General features: G+C 46.6%; 1 protein-coding gene across 5 annotated transcripts in view; it reads right to left on the reverse strand.

The window, feature by feature from the left end:
- The window catches only part of ABAT (4-aminobutyrate aminotransferase), an 86,859-nt gene that overhangs the window by 58,316 nt on the left and 12,493 nt on the right, over positions 1-16,050 (reverse strand). Inside the window, exon 2 of one of the 5 annotated variants that reach the window (XM_086375836.1) lies at positions 14,850-14,955. The exons of the other annotated variants lie outside the window; for them this stretch is intronic. The gene's annotated coding sequence lies outside the window, so the exon portion shown is untranslated. The remainder of the gene's footprint in view (positions 1-14,849; positions 14,956-16,050) is intronic. 5 annotated transcript variants of the gene reach the window in all.

The raw sequence follows: 16,050 nt of genomic DNA on the forward strand, positions 1-16,050 counted from the left end.
GGGGAACAGGGCTCCTCCGAAGCAAAGCAGCTTTGGAAAAGGATGCGCTCAGCTGGCTCCTAGCAAGCGATTAGAGGAGAGGGATGGGGAGAAGGTGAGGAGGAGGGAAGGGAGAGAGAGCGTGAGGTGGAAAGATGGATTCAGAGAGAGAGAGAAAGATTTCCGGACAGAAGCAGAAAGGAAAAGATCCACACGAACCACCTGCTCTGGGACTTTCTGAAATAGGCTGTTTTTGTCCCCTTGACCTCTTCCAGGAGCCTCTCTCTTGATTTTTCTCTAGCCAGCTCAGGAATTCCTGAAGCTACAAAGCACAGACCCAAGGCTGCGGAAGACTAAATGGCTTCCCCTGGATGGTGGTGGCAGAACCAGCCTGTGTCACAGCCCTGAGGGGCTCTGAGGGATGCCAGGTCATCTCCAAGACCTCCGGGGCCAGGGGGAGGGGCGGCTGCCCTGGTCCTTACAGTCCATCTGACCCCCCTCTGTGGAAGGGGGTCTGAGGGATTACTCTAGCCTCCCCATTACAGCCCAAGCTGGGTCAGTGCCTGTCAACGGGGTGGGCCAGAAGAGGGCGTGGCAATGGTCACAAGATGGGGAGGTTGAGTGGGGGGAGCCCAGAGCTTTCTATCACATGCTGCTCATCAGTTGCCATGACGACTGCAAGGAGGTGGGGTCGCCCAGACCGGAGGATGCAAGAGAGAGGGGTTGCTTCTAAATCACCGTGACAGCGCTTCAGTTGAGCTATTACGCCGTTGCCGTGGCAACCAATGAGATCAAATCGCAGAGGAAATCTATAATTATTACAAACCAGATACCGGCGAACTTGGGGCGATAATCAGCACGTTGGGGCAATTCAACCTGAACTTTGGGGGTGGCGTGGGGGACAATAACCCCTGCCCCCAGCCCCCAATTCTGGGAAGAATAAGGCTAGAGGAGTCTCAGCAAGGCAGATCTGTTGATGACACAGAAAGGAAACCTGGAAGAATCTTTTGGTGAAATGAGGAGTAAACACTCAGTGCAACGACACGAAAATGTCAACATTTGACCACTAGAAAACACTTCCCCTGAATTTATTATGGAAATTCCTAACATACAGCAAAGATGAATTTGACACTGAATACCTGTCCACCCACAGCCTGGCTTCTGCTGTTAACGTTTTTACCATAATCACTTCATCACAGCATCTACCCCTCTCTCCATCCATTAACCCTCCTGACTTGTTGATGCATTTCAAAGTAAATTGCAGACATCAGTACCCTTCCCCCTCAAGTGCTTCGGCCTGCAAAAAATTAAATATTTGATCATTTTTAACAACCAAAACAGCAATTCCACCTGATTCAATCTAAACAGAATACAATCTAGATTTCTGTCATCTAGCTGTCCATCCATCCATCCACCTATCTTTTCTTCCATCCATCCACCCACCCAGCCTCCATCCTTCTATTCATCCTTCTATTCATCCATCCATCCATCCATCCACTCATTTATCCATCCATCCTCCCACCCATCATCCATGTATTCACCCATCTATCTATTCATCCATCCATCCATCCAGTCTCTCACTCATCCATTCATCCATCCACCCACTCAGCCTCCCACTCATCCTTCTATCCATCCATCCATCCATCCACTCATTCATTCATCTGTCCATCCATCTATTCACCCATCTATCTATTCTTCCATCCATCCACCCACCCAGTCTCCCACTCGTTCATCCATCCATCTATTCACCCATCTCTTTTTTTTTTAAAGGTTTCACAGTTTTATTGAGAAATAACTGACATACATCACTAAGTTTAAGGTACACAGCATGATGGTTTGATTCACATATACTGTAAAATAATCACTGTAGTAAGTTTAGTTATCATCTGTCATCTTACATAGACACAATAAAAATTTTCCTTAGGATGAGAACTCTTGGGGTCTGCTATCTGAACAACTTTCCTGTATATTATACAGAGTGTAAACTACCATCATCCTTGTACATTTCATCCCTAGTATTTATTTATAACTGGAAGTTCATAACTTTCAGCTGCCTTCTTTCAATTTTCCTTTCCTGTAGCCCATACCTCTGGCAACCCCAATCTGATCTTTTTTCCTATGAGTTTGGTGGGTACTTTTGTTTTATATTCCACATATAAGTGAGATCATACAGTATTTGGGTTTCTATGTTTGACTTACTCACTTAGCAACATGCCTTCGAGGTCCAGCTAGGAGAAAAATATTTGTATAATACATAATTAACAAGTTTCACATGAAAGGGAACTAGAAAGATTTAGATATATATGAGCCTCAACTCAAAACTAGTATCAGAGTATTGATTTTGAAAAAAAATATTCAAATTATATCAGAAATTTTCAAAGATCATTATACAAATCAGCTTTTCTACATACTTCCAGTTGCCTTCACCCATTTATCTTTTCTTCTATTCATCCACCCACCCAGTCTCCCACTAATCTAACTATACATCCATCCATCTGTCCACCTATCTATCTTTTCTTCCATCCATCCACCCACCCAGTCTCCCACTCGTTCACCCACCATCCATCCATCCATGCATCCCTGGGAGTGCTCATGTGTGCTCATGGTTTCCACACAGGATTCCCCATCCCTGAATCTTCCTCTTTGTTCCAACCCAGTCCTGCACATTAAGCTCGATACATTTCCAGCTAAACACCATCATTTTTTTCCCCTTCACCACTTCTATTCCATTCCCTGTGTTCAGCATAGCAGCAAGTAGAACCACTGTCTACCCAGTTATTCAAGCCGGAAACCCGAGACACAGCCTTGATCCCTCCCTCCCTCCCTTCACTCAGTAGTAGGCCCTGGCATTTCCCCTCCACACCAGCTCCAGCCTCCACCCTCTCCTCTTTCTCCTGTCCCAGTTGTGGTCCCCATTGTATCTTAGGTGGACAGCTGCCCCAGCCTCCTGACTGGCCTCCCAGCTGCCATCTCACTCTCCCTCTGCTTTCTCCACGCTGATTGATCATGAACTATCTGATCGAGCTGGTGGGGGCACACATTTCTACAATACGTGGGAGAGCAACTGATCAAAGTCTAAGCCAAAGAAGTTGCAAAGGAGCAGTACGGGACAATGTCCCCTGAGTCCCCAGCAGCTCTTAGACTTGGGTATCACATTCGTTTGAGACTTAAGTGGACCAGTGGGTCTGGGGAACATGGCTTTATGAGCAGTCACGAGTGTCAACACTAGCTCTTCATGAGAAACGCCGCCCTGCTTCGTGAACCTCCCCAGAAAACACATAGCTCCCCCACTGCACCCTCAGGGAGGTCAGCCATGCAGGGGCTGGTTGGTGCTAGATGATGGTCTTCTTCCCTGTTTCAGGAGGACGACAGAGTGTGTGTTAGTTCCTCAGTTGTGCCCGACCCTTTGCGACCCCATGGCCTGTAGCCCACCAGGCTCCTCTGTCCATGGGATTCTCCAGGCCAGAATACTAGAGTGAGTTGCCATTTCCTTATCTCTTGAGTCTCCTGCATTGACAGGCAGGTTCTTTCACCACTAGCGCCATACGTAACCAGAGGGTGAGGCAAAAACTGGAACACACTTCAGAGGTGTAGCAAATTTCAAGGCAGCACGACGGGGTTGACAGGAGGACACCTGGTCCGAGGTCATGTGCAGACCTTGCAGGGCCTCTGTGCCTCAGTTTCTCCAGCTCTGCAAGGGGCTGACTATACCTTGCAGGGTGGTTCTCAAGATCAAAGGTGGTGATAGAGGTGAAAAGCGTATCCCGAAGCCGTCTTGCTACACCCAGGGAGTTACCTTCAGATCTACTCAGCCCACTTCTTTTTATTATTTTTAGTTGTTTTAAAATTATTTATGGTTGTGTTGGGTCTTCGTTGCTGTGTGGGCTGCTCTCTAGTTGCAGTGCGTGGGCTCCTCATTGCAGTAGCTTCTCTGTTGCGGAGCATATGGGCTCTACAGTGTGCAGGCTTCAGTTGTGGCTCCAGGCTCTGAGCACAGGCTCAGTAACTGTGGTGCTGGGACTGAGCTGCCTCACAGCATGTGGGATCTTCCCAGACCAGGGATCGAATCCCTGTCTCCTGCATTGGCAGGTGGATTCTTTACCACTGAGCCACCAGGGAAGCCCCAGCCCACTTCCTTTTAAATTACAGTTGATTTACAATGTTGTGTTAATTTCTGCCGAACACTAAAGTGATTCAGTTACACCTATATGCGTGTGTATATGTATATTCTTTTAAAATATTCTTTTCCATTATAGTTTATCACAGGACACTGAATATAGTCCCCTGTGCTATATAGTAGGAGCTTGTTGTTTATCCATCCTATAAATAATAGTTTACATCTGCCGATCCTAAACTCCCAATCCTTCCCTCCCCCACGCCCCTCTTCCTTGGCAAGCACAAGTCTGTTCTCTATGTGTGTGAGTCTTTCTGTATCACAGATACGTTCCTTTGTGTCGCATTTTAGATTCTACATATAGGGGGTATTATATGGTATTTGTCTTTCTCTTTCTGACTTTGCTCAGCTTAATAATCTCTAGCTCCATGCCTGTTGTTACAAACGGCATGATTTCATTCTTCCTCGTGGCTGAGTAGTGTTCTCTTGTGTCCATGGACCACATCTTCTTCATCCATTCACCTGTTGATGGACGTTTAGGTTGTTTCCCTGTCTCGCTATTGTGAACAGTGCTGCTGTGAACACTGGGATGCATAGGAGTGGGATTGCTGGATCATGTGGTAACTCTAGTTTTAGGGGTTTTTTTGTTCAGTTCAGTCGCTCAGTCATGTCCGACTCTTTGCGACCCCATGGACTGCAGCACACCAGGCTTCCCTGTCCTTCATCAACTCCCAGAGCTTGCTCAGACTCATGTCCATCGAGTTGGTGATGCCATCCAACCATCTCATCCTCTGTCATACCCTTTTCCTCCTGCCTTCAATCTTTCCCAGCATCAGGGTCTTTTCAAATGAGTCATTTCTTCGCATCAGGTGGCCAAAGTATTGGAGTTTCAGCTTCAGCCTCAGTCCTTCCAATGAATATTCAGGACTGATTTCCTTTAGGATAGACTGGTTGGATCTCCTTGCAGTCCAAGGGACTCTCAAAAGTCTTCTCCAACACCACAGTTCAAAAGCATTTCTTCGGTGCTCAGCTTTCTTTATAGTCCAACTCTCACATCCATACATGCTGTTGCTGCTGCTGCTAAGTCGCCTCAGTCGTGTCCGACTCTGTGCGACCCCATAGAGGGCAGCCCACTAGGCTCCTCTGTCCCTGGGATTCTCCAGGCAAGAATACTGGAGTGGGTTGCCATTTCCTTCTCTAAGGCATGAAAGTGAAAAGTGAAAATGAAGTCGCTCAGTAGTGTCCGACTCTTAGCGACCCCATGGACTGGAGGCCTACCAGGCTCCTCCATCCATGGCATTTTCCAGGCAAGAGTACTGGAGTGGGGTGCCATTGCCTTCTCTGCACATCCATACATGACTACTGGAAAAACCATAGCTTTGACTAGATGAACCTTTGTTGGCAAAGTAATATCTCTGGTTTGTAATATGCTGTCTAGGTTGGTCACAGCTTTTCTTCCAAGGAGTAAGCATCTTTTAATTTCATGGCTGCAGTCACCATCTGCAGTGATTTTGGAGCCCCCCAAAAATAAAGTCTCTCACTATTTCCATTGTTTCTCCATCTATTTGCCATGAAGTGATGGGACCAGATGCCATGAACTTTGTTTTCTGAATGCTGAGTTTAAGGAACCCTCATACTGTTCTCCATAGTGTGCTCAGCCCACTTTTGAATGCCAAACACCCGTAAGCAGCTGGAACAAAAGCTGTACCTGTTGCTTCTGTCTGAGCACCTATTTTGTGTCTAGGACTTAGGTAAGCACTTTTCCTATATAATCTCTTTTAAGCCTCAGAACAACTCCTTTCTGTTAGGGATTTTTCCTCCTATTTTGCAGATATGAAAGAGGTACAGACAGGTTAGCAAGCTTCCTGATAACAGAGGGGTGCTACCCGGGTACCCCCAAATCTTTCTGGCTGCCGAGTCCACAATTTTCTCATTCCTTAATCATTCCTACTTCTTAAGTCAGAACTTTGTGTGTGTGCATGCTCAGTCACTCAGTTGTGTCCGACTCTTTGCTACCCCAGGGACTGTAGCCCACCAAACTCTTCTGTCCATGGGATTCTCCAGGCAAGAATACTGGAGCAGGTTGTCATTTCCTTCTCCAGAGAATCTTCCTGACCCAGGGATCAAACCTGCATCTCTTGTGTCTTCTGCATTGAAGGTGGATTCTCTACCACTGTGCCACCTGGGGAACCCATTTAGATCAGTGCAGTTAAAAATATACACCTGACCCTCGAACAACATGGGCGTCACGGTCACCAATCCCCACAGTCCAAAATCTGCGTAGTGCTCTCTCTGCCTCAAAAACAAAAACATAAATGACTCACCCAAGGGCAGGAAGCTGACATATGTGGATAGATTCAGGATTCAAACCTTAGTTTTTTTGTATTCCACATACTGTGAGCTCTAATCCTGCACAAACTCTCCACCACGCTTAGTTAATTCAAAGACCTATAAAGTGAAAATATAGGTACTGTACTTTTTAAAAGATATTTTTGATGCGGATCATTATTTTAAAGTCATTGTTGAATTCGTTACAATATTGCTTCTGTTTTACATTTTGATTTTTTGGCCGCAAGGCGTGTGGGATCTTAACTCCCCGACAAGGGATTGAATCACATCCCCTGCGCTGGAAGGCAGAGTCTTTAAACACTGGACTGCCAGGGAAGTCTCCAGGTTCTATATTTATTGAAAACAATCTGTGCAGTTCAATCTGTTGGTCAAGGGTCAATTCTAAATGCGAGTCAGGTATGTAATTTAAAATTTTCTATTAAATCAACTCTAATTTAATAAAGTTTTCAAAATAAATAAAAAGATATAAATCACTGGGAAATTCATAGATCACCTAACATCTAAAATAGGACACAATAAAGACCAGAGCTGATATACGTATAACTGATTCACTTAGCTATTGTAAATCAACTGTACTCCAACTAAAAAAAAAAAAAAAGACCTGAGCCATTCTCAAATGACTGAATATCCCCGTTAAAACTTTTTTCCCCCCCTACTGAACATGTTACCAAAAAAGGGAAAGAGATGAAATTTTAAAGTTAGTTTTATGTCCTATTTGGGGCTTCCCTGGTGGCTCAGACTGTAAAGAATCTGCCTGCAATTCAGGGGACACAGGTTCCATCCCTGGGTCAGGAAGATCCTCTGGAGAAGGAAATGGCAACCCACTCCAGTATTCTTTTTTTTGTTTTTTTTTTTTTGTTTTTCTCTTTCATATCCTTTAATGACAATGAGGTAAACCCCATTGTTTTTAGGGGGATTTCAGTATGGAAGGATATATATGAAAAGTGGTGTGATGACAGCATCATGTTCTTTAGAGAGTTGATACAATGATTCCAGTTTTTTTAAGGTTATATATAAAGTTGTTTTTGTTTAGTTGCTAAGTTGAGTCTGACCCTTTTGCACCCCTGTGGACCACAGCCCACCAGGCTCCTCTGTCCATAGGGTTATCCCAGGCAAGACTACTGGAGTTGTGGAGAAGGAAATGGCAACCCACTCCAGTATTCTTGCCTGGGATAACCCTATGGACAGAGGAGCCTGGTGGGCTGTAGTCCAAGGGGTCGAAAATAGTTGGATACAACTGAGCTCACACACACACACACACACACACACACACACACAGAGGTCTCCAACATCACATGTTATCTCCTTGGAGAAGCTTGTTTTTTTTTAAACCTCATGGAAATATGCTTATCCTGCTGGAATTTCTCACCACTCCCTGTGTTATTATTCCTTCACATTTATCACAGATTGCATATCTACATTTATTCGTGTATCTTGCTTTTTAAAACTTTTATTGTGTGTTTATTTTGGGCTGTGCTGGGTCTTTGCTGCTGTGCATGGGCTTCCCATTGTGGTGGCCTCTCTTGTGGAACATGGGCTCTGGAGAGCCTGGGCTTCAGCAATTGTGCTGAATGGGCTTAGTTGCCCTGTGGCATTTGGAATCGTCCCAGACCAGGGATCCGTTGCACTGGCAGCTGGAATCTTAACCACTGGACCACTGGGAAAGCCCTGTGTATTTTCTTAATCTGTGTCTTCCAGGCCATTCCCCATTCCCCAGAGAAGGGGTGGGTCCCCAGCACAGTGCCTAGCACACGAGCACTATGTATGGAGTGGATCTTTACTATTCCCGGTTTATAGATGAGAGAGCTCAGGACTTGGAAGAAAACAAACTTCTCCAAAATGACACAACTATATTACAAAATTATTGATATCCATCATACGATATCACTTACATATGGATCTAAAAAAATGATACTAACAAACTTTACAAAACAGAAAGAGGCCCACAGACGTAGAAGGTAAATGTATGGTTACGAAAGGGGAAAGGGAGGCGGGGAGGGATAAACGAGGAGTTTGCGATTAGCAGATACAAACTATATGAAATAGATAAACAACAAGGTCTTACTGTATAGCACAGGGAACTATATTCAACATCTTATAGTCAACTAAAAGGGAAAAGAAAAAAAATAAATTACATCATCTTGTGTGCAAAATCCTAACCCAACGGGTCTATAAGTTCTAGAAATGTGGCCAATTTGCTAGCAAACAGTTAAACTCAAGAAATAGCACCTGTGAAATTAAGTGTGTGTGTTAACTCTGGAGTCAATTCCCTCTCTTTGAGATGAGACCCAGAAGGTAGGACCAACCAAGCAAGCAAGCACCTGGGAATTATGTTATTTGCATGTCCGATCTGAGAGTCAGAACATCATGCCTGCTGTCTCTCCAGACTGAGGTGTACGGTATCTGGGCTCAACACTTTTAGAAAACAATGGAGCCCCAAAGAGTCAAGAGATAGTAAATATTTGAATCCCAAATAATTCCACCCCCAGAAACATAGCTAATGCAGTCAATCTTAAAGAATGTAACAGTTCTGGGCTCTGTTGTTCAGAACAGTGTATTTTAGAAGAGTGGACCACTAAAAACGATGTGAACAAGCAACAGCAAAGGGCTGCTCACATGAGTTGTGATATGACAATTATTTACTGAAAACCAGGTAAAAAGGCAGGGGAACGATTTCTGAAGTTCTGTAAATGAGAGTGAAAGACCATAAAATTTTATATGCAGTCTGGCCAGAATTTCATACAGACGCAAAAACAAGCCCATAAACCAATACACGAAAAAGGAAGGCTGGAAAGAAATGAAATTTCTGTTCAACACCATTTTGCCTTGGATATGGGGCTACGGAGAAGTCTACCTTTTTCTGCCTCTTGGTATTTTCTGAATCCTCGCTAATGATCTGAAAGCAGCCTCTCTCTTTCTCTAATAATACACAGAAAGAAATTATAACACGGGCAGCCTTGTGTTGATGGCAGCCGAATGTGTCTAGACATCTAATCGCAGGAAAATAAGTGCTGGGTAACTTGACATTATTGGCATTCACAGAGAGCCTCACAGGCACTGGGACATTGATCTGTGTTCCGTTTGGTTTCCGAAGGCGTGGGAAGAGATGAGCTCTCAGGTGGACTCCAAAGAGGACGTTTGTTCTCTGGCACTGAACCAGGTCAAACTGGATTCTGATCCCGGGTGTAAAATACTTGAAAGTTGAAAGTAGGTCAGCAGGGTCAGGGAGCACAGGGCACGTCTTGTCGCCACAGCTCGAAACTTCTAGACTCATCCCAAGGCACAGAAGGAAAGGGGAGCTTGGGAAAGGAAACCTGGGATTCCTGGAAGGCCAGGCAAGAGCATGTGCTGAGGCCTGGCAGCCCGGGGCTTCAAATTCTAGGCTATGAGTCTGCACACTGAGGCCAGCTGCGTGATTTTTGCAAATGAAGACTCATCTCTGCTCGTTTGTTTCTGTGGCTGCGACAGAAAGCATGTAGCCGCACTGCGGAAACACTGGCCATCTGGCCCTTCCAGAAAAAGTTAGCCGACACTGACTGATCCAAGCTTTCCAAGCTTTGAAACCACAGACTGATCCTATCTTCCTTAGGACTCAGCGGTGACGCACGCGTATCCAGGTTCAGGGTTCAGTTTGTAAAGAAAGCGCGCTGCGTGGGTTTGGCTGCGCCACCCGCTGCAGCACGCACTGGCTCTTTTTCCTGCTAACACACCGGCAGCGCTGGAGGTGTGTGTTTCTCTGGAGCCAGCATTTTCTGTCTGCCCCATTCTTCTGTCTTTACCAACATTTACAACACTCCCCCACACCCACCTTGACGTGATCTTGCTTTTTTTGTTTCCCTAGTTTTTGGCTCCTCCGTGTGGCCTGTGGGATCTTGGTTCCCTGATCAGGGATCTGACCGGAGTCCCCTGCAATGGAAATGTGGTGTCTTAACCACTGGACCACCAGGGACATCCTATCTTGCTTTTTTTTTTAAGAATTTGTTTGTTTATTTCTGGCTGTGCTGGGTCTTCTTTGCTGTGCAGGCAAGGTGGGGCTGCTCTCTAGTTGCGATGAGCGGGCTTCTCATTGAGGTGGCTTCTCTTGTTACCGAGCCCAGGCTCTAGGGCACTTGGGCCTCCATAGCTGTAGCTCACAGGCTCTGGAGCACAGGCTCAGAAGTTGTGGCACACCAGCGTAGCTGCTCCGTGGCTTGTGGGATCTTCCTGGACCAGCGATTGAACCCATGTCTCCTGCATTGGCAGGTGGATTCCTTACCACTGAGCCACCAGGGAAGCCCCCCATCTTGCTTTTTGACCAGGAAAAATTTTAAGTGAAAACCTGTACATCACTCTTGTGTCTGGAAGGTGGTATTATTTGCTGTAAATACTGTAGGTCACTGTAGAGCAGTGGTCCCCAACCTCTCCAGCACCAGGGACCAGTTTTGTAGCGAGGGCTGAACCCGAGAGATTGCTTTAAAGTGAAGCAGATCGCGTCACTCCGTGGTTAATAACCTACCAACGGTGTCTGATTGCAAAGAGGATAAAACCCAACCTTCTCACTATAACCTCAAAGTCCTTGGACGGGGTCCTGTGTGCACCTGCTATGCAGAGCCTAGCCCCCAACCTGGGAACATGCTTCCCTGTCTCTGAATGACTGGCATCTTTCACAGCTCAGAAAACACCCAGTCAGAGAGGCCTTTCTTTCTTTCTTCAGTTGCTCAGTTGTGTCCGACTCTTTGCCACCCCATGGACTGCAGGATGCCAGGCTTCCCTGTCCTTCAGTATCTACCAGAGTTTGCTCAAACTCATGGCCGTTGAGCCAGGGATGCGATCCAGCCGTCTCATCCTCTGTCACTCCCTTCTCCTCTTGTGCTCAGTCTTTCCCAGCATCAGGGTCTTTTCCAATGAGTTGGCTCTTCGCATCAGGTGGCCAAAGTATTGGAGCTTCAGCTTCAGTATCAATCCTTCCAATGAGTATTCAGGGTTGATTTCCTTTAGGATTGACTGGTTTGAGTTCCTTATTGTCCAAGGGACTCTCAAGTGTCTTCTCTAGCATAGCAGTTTGAAAGGATCAATTCTTTAGAGCTCAGCCTTCTTTATGGTCTGACTCTCACATGGCCTTGCTGACTGCCATTAATTCAAGTAACGGAATTTGATTTTCATTGAGGCCCTTCACCGTTTCCCATTTGTTCATGGATATATCTGTCTCCCTGCCCCAGGATGCAAGCTCCCCTTCACCTCTCTCTTACTGTTGATGCAAAATATAATTTATGTGTTGAGTGTTGCTCAGTCCTTGGGATGTGGACACCTCTGGGGCCGGGGCATCAGGCTCAGTGGTTAAGAATCCGCCTGCCAATGCAGGGGACACGGGGTCCATCCCTATTCTGGGAAGACCCCACTTGCTTCAGGGCAACTAAGCCCGAGTGCCGAAATTACTGAGCCCTAAAGCCTGTGCTCTGCGACAAGAGAAGCCACCGCAATGAGAGGCACGTGCACCGCAACTAGAGAGCAGCCCCCGCTCGCCACGACTAGAGAAAGCCAGTGCACAGCAACGAGGACCCAGCACAGGAAAAAAAAACTGCTCCACAACAAGGAAGACTTCTTCCCATTCAGTGGATAAGAAAGCCAGGCAAAGAAAGCTGAAGTGCCTCTTGATGTTCTCTGCTCTCTGATCAATGATGTTTGTAAACATCCTGTAAGGCAAAGGCAGAGCCTTGTTGCAGATGGGGACACTGAGACCCACGGAAGGTTCAGTAAGTCTCACCACCCCCCCTCCACCTTGTATTGAATAAGTGACGGTGGGCCTGCTTTTCTGCAGAATCACGAGCACAGTGCTATGGGGTGATACTACGCTTGCGGAGAAACATAATCTCTACCATCATTTGGCTCCTGCAGAAAATGAGACGTACAGCAAGTCACTGGCCTCTTATCGCAGCTACTAGGAACCATCTGCTTCTCATTCCTGTCTTTTCACAGACGTCTCCGAAGAGTTCTTGCTCCCATCGCCAGCTCAAGTGCGGCGATGCCTTGCAGACTCAGCAACTTCCCCCGATCACCATGTGGCACTGACATGCCACTTCTTTCCAAAGGATGTCCCCAAGCAAACCTGGGACTCTTCATTTCAGAGTTGAAGAGATGTGGGGAAAAAGTTCTCCTGGATACGAACTCGGGGTAGACACAGGTGGATGCCAGCATTCCCAGTACCAGCTCAGTGGCTCCCAGAGCACGGTCTTTGGTGGGGGATGGGGAGGAGCTCGGGGATGTGTGCCGTGTGGGTGGAGAACGGGGCACAGAGCTGTGTGAACTCACCCGCTGAGGGTCCTCAGTTGGAACTCAAGTATTAGGAGGCGGTGGCCTCCAGAGTTTCTTTCTCCTTCTCTGTCTGTGAGCACCAGCCCGGATGTGGCCCAAGGCCAGCTTTATTTCTTAATTAATTTTTATTGGAGTATAGTTGCTTTATTTCTCTTTGAGGTGACCTTCCCTGGCGGCTCAGTGGTAAAGAGTCTGCCTGCAATGAGGGAGAAGTGGGTTTGATCCCTGGGTCAGGAAGATCCCCTGGAGAAGGGAACTCCAGTGTTCTTGGCTGGAGAATCCCATGGACAGAGGAGCCTGGTGGGCTGCAGTCCACGGGGTCGCAAAGAGTTGGACACGACTTAGCGACTAAACAACTATAAAGAGAGGGTAACTGCAGCACCCAGCACACTGCCATGCAGAGTTGCTGCTGCTGCTAAGTCGCTTCAGTCGTGTCCGAATCTGTGCGACCCCATAGACAGCAGCTCACCAGGCTCCCCTGTCCCTGGGATCCTCCAGGCAAGAACACTGGAGTGGGTTGCCATTTCCTTCTCCAATGCATGAAAGTGAAAAGTGAAAGTGAAGTTGCTCAGTTGTGTCCGACTCTTAGCGACCCCATGGACTGCAGCCCACCAGGCTCGTCCGTCCATGGGATTTTCCAGGCAAGAGTACTGGAGTGGTGCCATTGCCTACTCTGCCATGCAGAGTAGGTGCTCAGAAAACAGAAGTGGGAGCCAGTATGGGAAGTACGGTTTGCAAATGGAGGGACTAATGGAAATCTGTAGTCTGGTAGCGTAGTCATCTCCACCCCCCACACATCCCACTGTGGAGGGGGAAGCGGATCCTTATTCCAAAACTACACCATCTTTCCAGACTCCAAAGTTTCTGCTTCTTTGTCCTCTGGCCAGCAAATTCCTTCAATAAGAACCCACAAGGAACACAACAGATGCCCAGTTTCATGAAAACATCATCAATCTTGTCAGCTCTGTCTGGATTTCCCATCCCCAAACAGTGCGTATTAAGTCACTTCAGTCATGTCTGACTCTCTGCAACCCTGTGGACTGTAGCCCACCAGGCTCCTCTGTCCATGGGATTCTCCAAGCAAGAGTACTGGAGTGGATTGCCATTTCCTCCTCCAGGGGATGTTCCGACCCAGGGATTGAACTCAAGTCTCCTACATCTCCTACATTGTTCTTTACCACTAGCGCCACCAGGGAAGCCCTCCCAAAACAGGGATGGATCCATTTAATGAGATTTTGAGTGCCGGCATAGATAGAGCTCTCTCCCTCCTCCTCCAGTTCTGTTAAAAACCAGCAGACATGTATCTTGACATTAAAATCTTCTTAATTATTCTACGTGGTGCAGAAAGAAACGAAACCCCATGCTGGGTACAAAATTGAAAAAGCAGTGCCAAGGGCAGAATGAGGGGTCTTAGGCAGAGATTTGGGGATATTTTAGAATCCAGACTCTAAACAAAGTTGGAATTCTTCAGGTGAAATTCCTGAAGAATTGGATCCACCATTTTGAAGAGGGGAAAAAAAGTACTATTCAAGTTTGGAAAATAAAATTTGTAGCAAGCTGAAAACTGTCATGGACTTCCCTGGTGGCGCAGTGGATAGGAATCCGCGTTCCAATGCAGGGGACTTGGGTTCGATCCCTGGTCCGGGAGGATCCCACATGCCACAGAGCAGCTAAGCTCGTGCACCACGATTATGGAGTCTGTGATCTAGAGCCGCAGCTACTGAAGCCCGTGAGCCTAGAGACTGTGCTGCACAGCAAGAGAAGCCGCCTCAATGAGAAGCCCGCATGACGCAGCTAGAGAGTAGCCCCCACACACCACAGCTAGAGAAATCCTGTGCAAAGCAGCAAAGCCCCAGCACAACCAAAAATAAGAAATATATAAAATTTAAAAAAAGAAAGAAAACCGTCACGTTTGCCCCTTGGAAGCTGTGTGGTCTTGGGCCAGTGGCTTGAGTGCTCTGGGCTGCTGTTTGCTCATCTGTGGGGTGATGAGCAGAGATGACAATGAATGAAGAGCACTGGCTCAGGTCCATGGCGCAGGGCCTGCCTCAGGCTTGTCCTGCAAATGCCCAGCAGGCAGGACATGCTCACTGGCGGGGACAGAAGGGTTCCAGACCTGATGTCGAGCCTGGCAGATGCTATCGCCAGCAGAACCCGGGCTGCCTGCGAGGAAAAACTGTCGCTTCCACTGCCAGCAAAACCAAGATGCTCAGAGCCAGGACCTGTGGGATGAGGTCACAGGACCCACGTGTTACTACAGAGGTAACAGATTCCCCAGCATGGAAGCAACCCTAGGACTTCCCTGGTGGCCCAGGGGATAAGAATCTGCCTGCCAATGCAGGGGACATGGGTTCAATCCCTGGGCCGGGAAGATCCCACGTGCCTCGGAGCAACTAAGCCCGTGCAGCACAACTACTGAGCCTGCGCTCTAGAGCTCCTGCTCTGCACAAGGGAAGCCGCCGAAATGAAGAGGAGCCCCCGCTCGCCACAACTAGAGAAAACCTGCAAACAGCAGCAAAGACCCAGCACAGCCAAAAATAAATAAATTAATTAATTAAAGAGTCTGTGATATTGGCTCAGTGGGATTATTCATATGGAAAGAAAAATTTATCATGATCTTACCTCATTCAATACCTAAAAACCAACTCCAGGCAGATGATAGAGATAAATATGAAAAACTAAATGTGACACCTTCTAGAAAACAGAGGGGCAACATGAATGACTTTAAATTTCTGAACTAGCACACAAAACCACAAAAAAAGATGAGTATGAGCTCATCTAAAAATTAAAGTCCCAATAACCCGAAGTCACCATTGAAAAGTAAATTCATGCCACAGAGTAGAAGATCCATAACACATAACTGGCAGAGGGATCTTTATCCAAATAGATTAAGAAAACTCTTAGAAATCTATAAGAAAAAGAAAAACAGACAAATGCAAAGAAAAATGGACAAGCGATCTTAATAGGCACTTCATAAAACAGGAATTCCAGGTAGTCAACATACATAATATAGAAAAGGTGATGAACTCAGTTAGTAGAGAAATGTTTAAAAAAAATACACAACTCCTGGAATGGCTGAAATATAATAGCAAGTTGAGGTGCTGGAGCTGGAGAGGTATGGAGGAAGGGGACTCCTCATACACACAGTTGGCAGAGTCTAAATGGGGCAACCAATTTGTTCTAGAATGTTCATGACAACACTATAATAGTCTTGCTATGGACAGAATTCAGTTTCTGGCCCTTCTTTCCTCTGTGATCTTGGCCAAGAAACTTAAAATTCTCTGTTTCCACGTCCACAAAGAAGGTCATTCCCACCT

Source organism: Bos grunniens, chromosome 25 (genome assembly GCF_055505025.1).
Source record: "Bos grunniens cultivar Pamir isolate PY7600 chromosome 25, Bosgru_T2T1.0, whole genome shotgun sequence".
NCBI classification, from domain to species: domain Eukaryota; kingdom Metazoa; phylum Chordata; class Mammalia; order Artiodactyla; family Bovidae; genus Bos; species Bos grunniens.